At 44.3% G+C, this 12,672-nt stretch overlaps 1 protein-coding gene across 2 annotated transcripts in view; it reads right to left on the reverse strand.

Moving 5' to 3' along the window:
- LOC107993374 (aryl hydrocarbon receptor protein 1) overlaps positions 1-12,672 on the reverse strand; it is a 148,811-nt gene that overhangs the window by 117,681 nt on the left and 18,458 nt on the right. The gene's annotated exons all lie outside the window — the stretch shown is intronic.

Here is a 12,672-nt window from a genome sequence, read left to right on the forward strand (position 1 = left end):
GAGTGTTCACCTGTTAGGTTACTTGCTACCGATTTCGCGCTACGTGCACGACTCCGCTCTCCCTAGCATCTTGATACCCCGCCGCGGTGATCGCGAGCGTGTTATTACCCCGCCTAGTGGCTAGCTTCACGAAGATTACACGTCTACGTCGGGCCGATCTCTCTCTCTCTCCCTCTTTCTTCCCCTTCGAGGCCTACCTCGAATTTGTAACAGCGATATGCGCCGATCAAATTTGCATATCACCAGGAGACAAGTCTGCGCGGGAGAGAAGACTTCATTTTTTCCCCCACCGATTTCGCTCGAGGGATCGCCAATCGATCGCGTATGCGCGATTCCCTCGAATCGGCCGGGGAAACCGAAACCCGTGCCCCGACAAATTGCCGTATCGGGGTGTAAAAGTGTCTTGTTGTTGTTGTACCGTTGTTGAGTTTGTTATTCGTGCAAGAAGAGAGTGGATTTTGAAGAGAGTTGGATTTTAGATATGAGGGCGGTGATGGAGAAATTCATCTTTGAAGCTGGATTGAACGGGACGATCGAGTGAAATTAGTAAATCTTGGAAAAGAGTAAGGAATTAAGGTGAAGGATGCGACGAGTTCGATGTTATCGAGTTGTTTCTAAAAATTGTATGTATACGTCGATTTTGATAATTTGAGAAATATATAATATTTAGTATCTTATCTAGTATCTTCTGGAAGAAAGCGAGATTAAGCCGGATTAAGATATCAATAATACAATAACATCGATACGAAAATTATAACTGGAAGTAAACGAGATTTACATGACAAAAAAGAAAAAAAAAAAAAAAGAAAGAGGGAAAGGAAGAAGACAATATCTTTCCTATTTGATATCGCGATAGTTTTTAATTTTTTGTTTCAAATTGTAAAATATACAAATTAACGTTTTTCCGTCGATTCGATCATCGAACAGCCAGAAAAGGAACAACTATTAAATAATGTTCGATTATTGACCATAGCAATCGCAAGAAACATCTATAATCATTGACCACGTTGTTTTCCTCGTCACGATCTCGAAGATCGATCGAAGAAAGATTCGAAAGATCGGTCGTTCCTTTTTTCTTTCTCTCTTCCCTCGATGTAACAATAAGCAATCCGATTGTTATTCGTTTATCACGCGACACCGTAATCAGAAAATGGCACCGGTTGGCCGCCGTTCAAGTACGTGCAAATCGGCCTTTAAGCAGCCAATACCAACCAAAGTGGCCACCGTTTGTATCATCGCCATTAGCATAGAAATGACACGTTGATCGACGCGCCGATATTTATTCGAAATTCCGGCCGCGACAGAATATTGGTATTTACCGCGTATTCGGCCCCGTCCAACCGCCAATTTCACGCCAATCTGTAGCGCGTCGCTTTTCATTAATTAATTCCTGCCGTGCATCGGGACTCCATCTTCCCTTCGGCGACCGAATGTTTATCGTAAAACGTTTTAATACACTGTCATTTCGATTTTAACATTTAATTCCTCCGCGATCGGTACCATCCAACGTCACGCGATCCTACTATCTTCCCCGATGCGATTCTTCGATACCAAATTCCCATTTTATCCAACGAAATCAATATAGATCCTCCCTCTTAAGAGGAAACGATTTTCCTATGTTTCTTTCTTATTAATTTTTTTTCTAATAGAACAAATAAATTTTACAATTGCGGATCGAAGGAAGATCACAATTAGAGGAAACATCGCCATTTTTGCAACGAGGAAGAAACGAGAGAGGAGAAGCCTCGTATCTTTTTCGAAGTCTTTTCTCGAAGGGAGCAAGCGAAATTCGGGTTATAAACTTGTTTCTCGAAGAGGGAGAGGAAGAGAGAGAGAGAGGAAAGTGTTGGACGATACACGCACGTATCTGTCGGAAGTGTGGGGAAACCGGTGGTTTGATAATAGAAAGCTCGAAACTCGCGGAGGGATGCTCGCAATTTCGCGATCCCGCAATTCAAAAATTGGCGGAAAGTGGAACGCAACGGGGCGAGGATGATGAAGCCAGGAAGGCATCCGCTACCCTGTGTTTACAAGGCAAGCTGGCCCGCCCCGCGAGCATTAGCTTCTATCTTTGCACCGCCCAATTTCGCGTTCCTCGAATGCAAATTCTATCGAAACGAGCGGATAGCTCGAAATGAAGGGGGGTGCAGCGACTCGGTCCTGGCCCGACCGCTTCGCCCAGCGGTTCCGATCAATCTGAAAGAAAAAATTCGCGCAAAGCTCCTCCTTTCCTCTCTCCCCTCGAGTAGAAGCTCCTATTTTCCTCTCTATCCTACCACATAAATTTGGAATGTTACTTCTTTGTAGAAAGAAAATTCGTTTACTCGAAAATTTAAAGATTTTAATTTCACTTTTCTACGAAATTGTATCGCGAGGATTGCCATTTATTCCGTTCCGTGCTCGATATTATTATTTCGGAGAGATCAGGCTTTGGGATGGATTCCATCTCGTTCGAAAGGAAGGAATCGAATGCTCGTGTCAATTACTCGGCAACGGGATGGTTGCAACGTGGTTGAAAAACACAGCCACACCTTGGTAGCGGGAAAGGGGTCAGGATGCGAGGCACAATGCGCGGAATCGAATGGGGGTCCAACGAAGGAAGGGTCCGACAACGATACTCGAACTAATGATACCGTCGACAAACTAATTACACGAAATAGCGGAACACCGACTCTCGTATCGCGCTGTTTCGATAATTATTTCGCGTATTCCACGAAATTACATCCTCCCGCTTCCTCGAAACGGTACACGCGCTCTCTCTCTCGCTCCCCACCTCCCTCCCTCCCTTCTCTCTTTCTTTTTAATTAAACCATCATTCCCGTGCCGGAACCTTCGATTGAAAACAGATGTAACGATAGAAGAGGAATGATATTATGGGTTCACCGATTAAATATTATCGTGTACCGGAGGTTTCTCGTACTTGCTGCATGAATGTTGTAGATTCTATGATAAAAGAGGAGGGTCTATTGCGTTATTCATCGTTTTTGTTATTCGAATTTTTTAAGAATTGGATACGAGTCAAGTTCGAACAAGACGCGAAAGAACGATGGCAATTGCTTTAACTAAATCGTGATATTTTCTATCTATCATATACTTCGAGTTGCAAAGATCGAGCTTCTTTGAGTTCGAAAAAGCAATAAACGAATAAATATTTGAATGACGTTTAAAATAGGTCTAGATTCGAGCAGCAGTAAGACTACAGTTCTCAAAATCGAGACTATAGCCACACCATGTGTCCCTAAACACTGCACATCCGGCGGCTCTATCCACCCCTAAAACGTTTCCTCCTGTCAGCTCGAAGGAAATCGTCGGACGTCTCTCATCCCGAAAACCAGTAATCACGCTAGTCCAACAACGTCCAAAATTGGTTGGACGCGTACGCAAACCGGCCGATACTTGTTTTCTTCCTTCGAGCTCGATAATTAGCCTCGCCAATTTAGTCATTTATTCGTTACACATTGCGAAAAGGAGAGGGAGAGAGACGGAGAGAAGAGAGAGAGAGAGAGAGAGAGAGAGAGAGAGAGAGGGAGGGAGAGGAAAGAGGAATAAAATGAAATAAAATAAAAAGAGAGAGAAGAGAAACGATAGCGCATGACAACGGTCGGTGGATGCTTGGTCCTCGCGTAGCGTAGGTACTTCCGGTGCCGGGAGGCGGCCCATCTCATTGTCATTACGTCACCAGAGGCTGTCATTTGGTTTTTCAAGCATCCGTTTTTCTCACCGCGCGGATAGAGGGCTTGATGATCGTAATTACACGTGGGCCGCTTCGGAGAAGGACGTTTTTAAAACAGATACGCGCGTGCGTGTACCATCTCCATCTCGAAAAGACTCTCGATTGATCGGATCTGAACCGGTACGCGGACCAAACTGGTTGCTGCCTCTCTTTCTAGTTTACTTACTCGCTTACTACACTACTTTTTCACTTCGTATTCGTATCGTGGCATTGATAATGAAACGCGTCTTTCTATTTGCGTATATAACGCGTGAGAGGAGGAAAGGACGGGAGAGAAGAAAATTAGATCTCGTAAAGTAAAGGGAAAGACGATCGATAGAAAAATTTACAATTTGTTTTTGTAATTGGAAACAAACGAAAATCACGAGGCGAGCCAGTGTCTCGGACGCAACGAGATAACGAAATAAAAATAATTAATTTCTATTTTCCACGCCGTGTTGATTCGATTCGAGACGACTGTGTGTGTGTGTGTTTTTTCTTTTTTTTCTTTTTTTTTTGCCAAGAAGAAAAATGAAGGCATTTCAAGCTTTATATTTAATTACTCGTGTAATGGAACACACGTCGGTGTTAATAAGGAGAGAGAAATTACGAGGAATGTCCAGCTTTCTTTTATACTCTTATTGTGATTTGCGCGAGTATCGCGCGTGGTTGCCCTGAGAACGATATAAATATCGGTTGGTTCAAGAAAGCAGATACGGGAATGAATTAATAGCCCGGTAGAGAGAGGAGGCGTGCATTCGTTTAAAAAGTGTTTTTCTTCCACGGTCTTGTTGGCAAGATTTCATAGATCAGAGAAGAGAGAGAGGATGGTCGTTTGGAAGAACAACATTCTAACGCAATTTATGCGCATTTAGTTCAATGATTGATGAACAGTTACTCGAAACCAGTCGTTCCCTTATTTGTCGACCCAAATGGTGCACGACCATTAAGAAATTCAGACGGCCACACTTTTTTAACGTTGAAAATTCGAAGCAAAATCCATCAGGATAATATATGTACTTCTATCGCGAATTGGCTTCGCACGTTTCGTTAACGAGTTGGCGTAATTCTCTTTTCTCTCCCCCTCCCGTGTCTCTCGTCAACCGATTCACCCACCATCCTTCTACCTACCGTTCTTTCTTCAAAATTTCGCGTAAAACGAAATTTTCTTTTCTTCTTTTATCTTTTAACGTTAAAATTTACTCCAATTTTTCCTCTTCCTCCTTTTCTCGAAATCTTGCGATCGACGATCGGCCAACAATGAGGAGAGGAATTCGAACGGATGACGGATCAAACGGTGCACACGGTTGGCGGGATCGGCGTGGTTATTATCGGGCACGGGGCGAAAAATCGGCCTAGCGGAGAAACGTGGAGGACGGGATGCCGCGCGCGCCAAACAAATCGTGGCTAATAAGAAGTTGATACATGGTGGCGAGCTGGAGGGGGCCAATACATAAAAATAAGATAAATTTTACACTTGGCTGGTGATGAATGGCGGGATGAATTATTGAATAGTTAAACACACAGCGGCGTACCGGGGCCAGCTCGGGCCGAGGCCAGGCCCGAAGCCGGATTCGGTGCATCGTTCGTTGGCCAGGGCCGCTTGTTTCGCCACGAAATCTTTTTGTAGTATTTCGCGCGTCTCTTCGTCAACCTCCATCAACCTTTCTTCTCTCCGTCAAAATTTATCCCCTCGCAAACGAGACATTCGAAAATCGAAGAATCTCGACTCAAAGTGGAGATAATCGATCCCAAGCAATTCCCATTCCCATTCTCTCGGAGAACAATCGGACGAATTCTCTCGTGGGACAGATTTAAATCCATTTCTCGCCCATACAATCTTCGAATTTAACACGCGTTAACGACGATTCGACCGATCGATCTTGTTGAGGGATCGCTCGATTAATTTTCCGCCACGAGTTGTTCGCTTTTCAAACGGGACGCTCCGTTCCTGCGGCATAAATTCACCTGCACGTTTCACTTCGTTACGGCTCTATTCACGGTGCTGTAACCGCGAGGACGGGATATTCCTTGCTGTGCGGCCCATTCACCGCTGGCCGGGGTCCCCTTCGGGGCCAGCAGCCCCGATCGCGGGTGGAAGATGCACTGCGGCGCGTCCCGCCGATTGTTTAATCGCCTCGTTTCGCTGCCCGCCTCCGCCCTTTTCGCGGAATACCCTTCGTGGAAACTTTGTTTCTAACGCGAGGCCGAGGACGTTACTCACGATCGAAGAAGGGGGGCGAGAGGGGGGATATATAGACGTGGCATATTCGGTTGGAACGAAATTAGCAGAGAGTTAAGGATGCGAAGTTAACTCGGGATGATTAGTGGAAAATGGTATCTTGATCGGGGGATGAGGTTGCTTCGAAGGTTCTTCTCTTTGAATAACCACTCTCTTGTTTCGTTGCTAAAATATCGCGACCGAGATAAAGTACGGTTGATACGGCGTTTAAAGAGAGTTAATGAGCAATTATCTCTCCTTCATCGCTGTGATCCCGAACCGAGAGTACTTCGCTTCCACGAAACCTTGCGATTTCTCAAGTATATAAAAAAGCCGGGAAACCATCATCAACGTTTCGAATCTACTCCCAAAGAATTCCCTCATGACTTTGAACTTTTTTATTTCTTTCAAGCGGACGTATTCGTATCCTATTATCGCTGCAAACTCATCTTCGTTGCGTTTATGAATCACAAAAAAGAAAATTCAAACATTCTTTCGATTATTTTTCGCCTCTTGATAAAACAATAATCCCATTTCTCGGATCCCATTCAATTAAGATTTAAGAAACGAATCGCCCCTCATTCCCCGTCACCAGATAGAGATTTCCTGATATAAAACCTGATATAATACTGTTCAAATTGTGACGAGAATTTGGCGAGAAAAATTAGGAAAAGGTAGCTCGCTCCTCCGAAGATCGAGGAGAGAGGGGGTCGAGTGCGGAGGAGGCCAGGGTCGGAAGCGACCCGGCAATATGTAATGGGGCACCAATTATACGCGTGACACGGGCATCGTTATAATTGGATACGAGGTGTTAAATCTGCTGGGTGTGGCTGGTTACGGGAGTTATGAGTGTTCCAGCAATAATGGTGTTGTCGCGGCTCGGCCTGTACATATCTCTCGCACGAGCGAAACGCATCACGGCGCCGGCTAACGCGAGGGGAGTCTATTAAATTACACTGTGTGCTTCGCTGCGACGTAGAAAGTAGGTAAACGATATCCTCCTTCTGCCGGAGGAATTAAATCTTGTCCCGATCCTACCCGATATCTAAACCGTTTCCCGCCTGTCAGCTCCGCCTCGGCCAAGAGGTCGCTTCAAAATTAGGGAAGGAAATATAATTCCAAGAACGGGGTGTGATAATACCCTGGTCGATCTAGTCGAATTTTCAATTGGAGAGACATCGGGAGAAGAATGTTGTGAAAAGAATGTCGTTGGTTCTTTCCCAAGATTTTGGACGTTTTGAGGAACGGTGTAGCGAAAAATATAGCGAAAATTGGCACGAATTTTGAATCGAGAACGAAGAATCGAGTGAAATGTCACGATAAATCGACTCGAATATTTTGAATATTCGAGGGCGAAAAGAATTTGGGAGAATTGTTATATTTTATTCGCGCGCGTGCACGTTCTCGTGGTTAGTTAGAGCCTGTCTCGGGACGTTTGAGAAGCAGCTGAGAAGCAGGTTCGTTACAAGGCTATAAACGAGCATTAGAAGATCGTAAGGATGAGCGGCAATTGCTTAAGAACGAATCAGCCGAAACCCGACACGACGGCTGCTCTCCATCAAGAAATCATCGACCTCTTCTTCGTACGCCATTCTTTGCTTTTGTCTCGTCGCGATTTCCGAATCCGCCTATCCTGTTCACCATTCCTTCGTTTCACCCGGCGTAATTAAAAGACAGAGAAATCGACTCGAACTAACTCTTCCCGAATCTACCGAACAGTTACAATTTCGAGAGATTAAAATTCCTCTTTGTAAAAACCTTCGACGATCGAAAAGAATCCGAAATCTTCGCCCCACAGATCCTCCACGAGTTTCTCGACAAGTTTTTCGCTTCGACTCGGAAAAATTCCAAACTCGAAGCACTCAAATTCGTCTGTAAAAAAAAAAAAAGTCTCGGATTGGAAGATGGAAATCCATTTACGAGAGATTCAAATTTCTCGAGCGAGAGGGAAGAGTTGGAGAGAGAGGAGGCGAATTATTGGGTGGTGTGCGTAGAATCGTTTGAAAAGAGATCGGGCCCCCTCTCAACAGCGAGACTCTGACAGTCGAACGGGCAGAAGAAGACCGGAGAGAGACTGACTGACTAAAGTATAATCAGGTTTCGACTGAGTCCGCGGCCGCATGTAATAACAGTAATCCCTTCGTTCGCCGGTAATTTGGCCGTTCGCTCAAAAACTCCAAATTATAGAAGCTGCTGTCATTAGGGCACGGTGAGCAGCACCGTGCATCTCGCGCGGTCCACCTTCTTCCCCGAACTCTCGGGAATTTTGGGGAAATTCTCTCGGCTCGCCGTCCATCGCCCTCCTTCGTGGATCGTTAGCGATCCAACGTTTAACGCAAGGGGGAGGGGAGGGGAGGGGAGGGGAGGGGAGACGCTTTTCCGCGATTTTCGCCACGCGATGTTCCCTTTCTCGAGTGACGAAGTAGTACATACAGGACGTCGATCGCGATCTCGATCCGCGGCAAGTGTGCGTGAAATGATTCTAAGGTTTCGCAGGAAGTTTACGTTACGTTGGAGTCGATGTTTTTCCACTCGGAAAATCCGCGTATCGACCCGTCCATGGAACGAATAATAAAGAGCTATCATTTGTTAGAAATGAATTATTAATCAGTTTCGAGGGCTCGAGAAAACAGGGAGCTTATTAACTGCCGTATTGATGCGTATTATCATAAAGCAATTCACTGGATAACGCCACGAGAAATATAAAAAAAAAAAGAAGGAGAAAAGCAAAAAGTATATCGTACGAACAATGAGGGAAAACAGTGGGGAAAATAGTCGAGGAAAATTGCCGTTCGATAGAATTCGGTGGAACGGAATTTCAGTTAGAATTTCCACGTTCCATGTTCCACATGCGTTTCGATCAATCCGTTACGATCTATTTCGTAGCCGAGGGAGACACAGACGTAAGAAATGCCGCGTCCTTAAAAACCTACGCTCGCCTAGGACCAACGGAGCCCGAGGGAAGGACTCCTCGAATCCGTAGGAGTCCACAAGAAGCCGAGGAAGAAGCGGAGAACGAAGCAGACAGAACGCCCTAGGGCCACTCTCTGGGCCGGATAGTCGATCTCGTTCTTTTCCTCCGTTCCTCCGTTCGTATCAAAGGGAAGCTAGTGGAGGGGGGAGCGAGAAGAAGAGGATCGTCGACTGTACGTCTCGAAACACCGTTTAAAACTCCATTACGCTGTTCACCCGTGATCTCCTTGATCGCACGGCGATCCCTCCACGAGTCGAGAAACTCGAGAGCTCAAATCGTGAACGATCGCTCCTTCCAAACGTTCGAGACATCGAGCCCGATCGAGAGGATCAAACCTCCCCCCCTGCCCCTTCTATTCTTCACTCGAAAGAAAACAGCTTCGAGCGAATGGGGGGAGGAGGAGGAGGGAGAGTTTCGTGCAATTAAATTGCGCTTTACGAAATAAACCGCCACGGTTTGGTTTACGTGAAAGCTTCGACTTGTGAGTGGCATGTCGAAGGTTTTTATCCCCCCCGATAATCTAAGTTTTATTCAAATGAGCAATCCAGGAAATAATGTCATTCCGCGAGTTCTTTCGCGGGAACGTGAGGTATATTTCATCCTGGCGGTCGACGATATCTCAGCTCAGAGGGGGAGGAGGGGAGGGGAGGGGGGAGTGGGGGAGAAATATTCACGTAATACGCTGAAATACAAATATCGACAAATGTAAAATACATTCGGGAGAGGTTGAGAAGGGGGGAGGGGAGGAGGGACGTGAGTCATTACGGCAAAGCGGCACTGTTGGCTTAAATTATCCTATCGGTCGATTATGTCACGGGGTTCTTTTTTTTTTTTCTTCATATTTTCCCTTTTTCTTCTCTTTTATGGACGTTATACCACCATGAATATTCATGCTGATCTATCGATAAATAATCGTAATTATAATTGTAAAACTCGACCCGATAACTTTCCTCCCGAGATGCGATATCATCTGGAAAAATTTATCAAACGCTTCCCGAGCAGAAAGAAAGAAAGAAAGAAAGAAAGAAAGAAAAGAGAAATTAAAATAAAACGCAGACACGACGAATTAACCTCCAATTAAGTCTAATTAAGTCGAACCTTTCCAATAAGATCAATCCTCTCGCGATCGTAGGATCTTTAAAATTTACTCCTCTCGATTTTATGATATCCAATCGGCGCTTGAATCCACTTTTACAAAATTGTACATATGTCTTCGTGAATTATTGTCATTTACGCGATCATTGTGCCCGATCCGAGGACTCGAAAGAAAAAAATTTCAATTTCTCCGATCGCACAAAAATCGTCGACCCGGCACGCGATGAAAAAAAAGGAGGGAGGAGGATTAGACCGATTCGGCTATATCTCAACTAATTACGGGCAACGTATGCAAACGGTTCGAGTAAAGTTCAGTCGGATATTCCATGGCCAGAGGGCTTCCCCTTATTCGCAATCAGTGGCGCACTCCGTCTCTGTCAGCTTAGCACCGGTTATCCCCGGTCTATCTTTCTCTTGATGTATCGAACGTTGCACACGTACACGTATACGTGTCGCGCGCGCTATATTTATGCGCGTCTGATAGCTGTGCGAGTGTCGCGCTCGCACGACGACGCGTGTATTCGCGCGTTACTCGCGTGCATTTCCGTGTACCGCAGCGCCGCGAAAATTAAAAGTCGCGGGAATTATAATCGCGCGAATCGTGACCACGGATATTCATTCCCTCCGATAACTCGCCTCCCTCCCGCTCGACCGGCTCGCGAGTTCAAAAATTCATCGAGCTTTCCACCTTTCTTCAACGACTTTTAATTTTTCAAGGTGGATAGGATCCGTGGGTATACTATATACGACTTTCTCTCCGGTAAAGAGTAGGTAATTGGATTGATAAATTGCCTTCTCGACGTTTGAACTTTGAAGGAGTGTTGGGTTGAAAGTTACTGGACGATTGCAATTCGGTGCAGATAATGATTTAGTAGCGAGATTGGATCATCGGACGACAGGGTGAGAATTCGCGAGAGAAGCGAAACGAACGCGCGTACGAAAGGCAATGAAAATCGGTTGATTCAATTTGACAGAAAGTATATACTTGGACTCGTGTCTCGTGTTTCTCAGGACTTTAAAGGCAAAAGGAAACTCGCGATTATACCACGCGATAGAAATTGTGTACTTAATACTTTCGAGCGTTTAATAACGGACACGTGACGTCGTTATTTTATCTTCTGAAATCGACTTTGATTCACCGATGAATCACTCATCGCTCAATCTGCTGAATCAGAAAAGAAAAAAAAATTACAAATTGTCCGCAAAATGCGAAATAATCGAATCCGCCCTCGATGAGTAGGAGAGAAGAAAAGTCGAGCAAAGGAAGCGAAGGGAATACGAAGCGATTAAAAGTGGGGAAAGGCGTTCGATACGAAAAATTCTCCCTATTAACGTTTTCGCTGATGATGCAATAATGACGAATCTCGGTCGAGCTCTGTAATTTACGATCTATACACACATCCAAGCGGCGAGTTAGCGCATAATCGATCGTGGTTATGTGAAAAACATCGGCTATAAGCTACTCCGAGCCTCGGAATCCGATGAAATGTATGTCTTTGAAACGACTGGCGAACGTTAACTTCACCATTGGTCGCGCTTCACGTGCAAACACCCTTCTTCGATCCCATTAGCACCGGCTTTAGACACATGAATTGTACATGTACCATGTCACGATACTTCGTGGCCTATCGTTCTTCTGAACGGTTAACAAATTACAGCGGGGGCTCCCGCTTTTATCTGGACGCCATTTATCGGAACGAAAATTTTCATCAATACCATATTAAGCGGACACTAATAGAGCTCTTATTATCTAAACCGATCGCTTCAATTACATCGAACGGTTTGCACCAAATGAAAACAAACACGTAACACGATAAACTGACGCGCGACGTAATTTAAAAAAAAAAAAAAAAAAATGAAATACAGTCAATCGTAAAAGTATTATTCGCGGTATCGTGTCAAGCGAATTCTGTTTCGTACGGAACATTGTGAATGCATAAACTTCTTACGGAATTTGAATAATTATCTCGAGGGATAAAATCAACCCTTAAAAATTTCAATATCACTTTCGTTCGATTTCGTAATGAAATAAAATAAAGGGAAACGTTAAACGAATGATATTCAAGTTTTAGGTTGTTTCCATAAAATTTTTAAGATTAATTTCGCGCGCTCAAAGAAAATCTACGTGCGATCCATCCTCGCTTTACGTAAGCGAAAACAATTTTCATCGAAATCAAATTTTTTAAAGTAGACGGATTAAAATAGCGAGTGAATTATTTTTGCGACTCACAACTCGAAGGCACACATTTCATCACATCGAATTTATTCCATTATTACTACGAACTGTTGTTTTTCCTCCGTCGGATTCGATAAACGGAGTTTTGATCGTTTGATATCTTTTACGTTCGATTTTCCAAACTATTATCCGCAAATCCGTAAGTAGAGGAAAATTACTCCCTCTTTGTGTACGTCATTATTTCAGATTGTACATCATCGATAAAAGTATATACGTAAAAGCGTAAAGTCGTTTAAATAATTCAAGAAATATGAACGCGCACAATCAAATTAGAAACGAAGTGACGAGAACAGAAACGAGTATGATATATGTCCTCGATGTCCCTCCTTTTTTCACGGTTTAGAGACAATTGCTGTTTTTTTTTTTTTTCCTTTCTTACGTATTGCGTAAGTCGTGGATAATTGGTATTGTCGTGTCGAGAGAAACGGCAAGAT

Source organism: Apis cerana, linkage group LG8 (assembly GCF_029169275.1).
Source record: "Apis cerana isolate GH-2021 linkage group LG8, AcerK_1.0, whole genome shotgun sequence".
Classification (NCBI taxonomy): Eukaryota; Metazoa; Arthropoda; class Insecta; order Hymenoptera; family Apidae; genus Apis; species Apis cerana.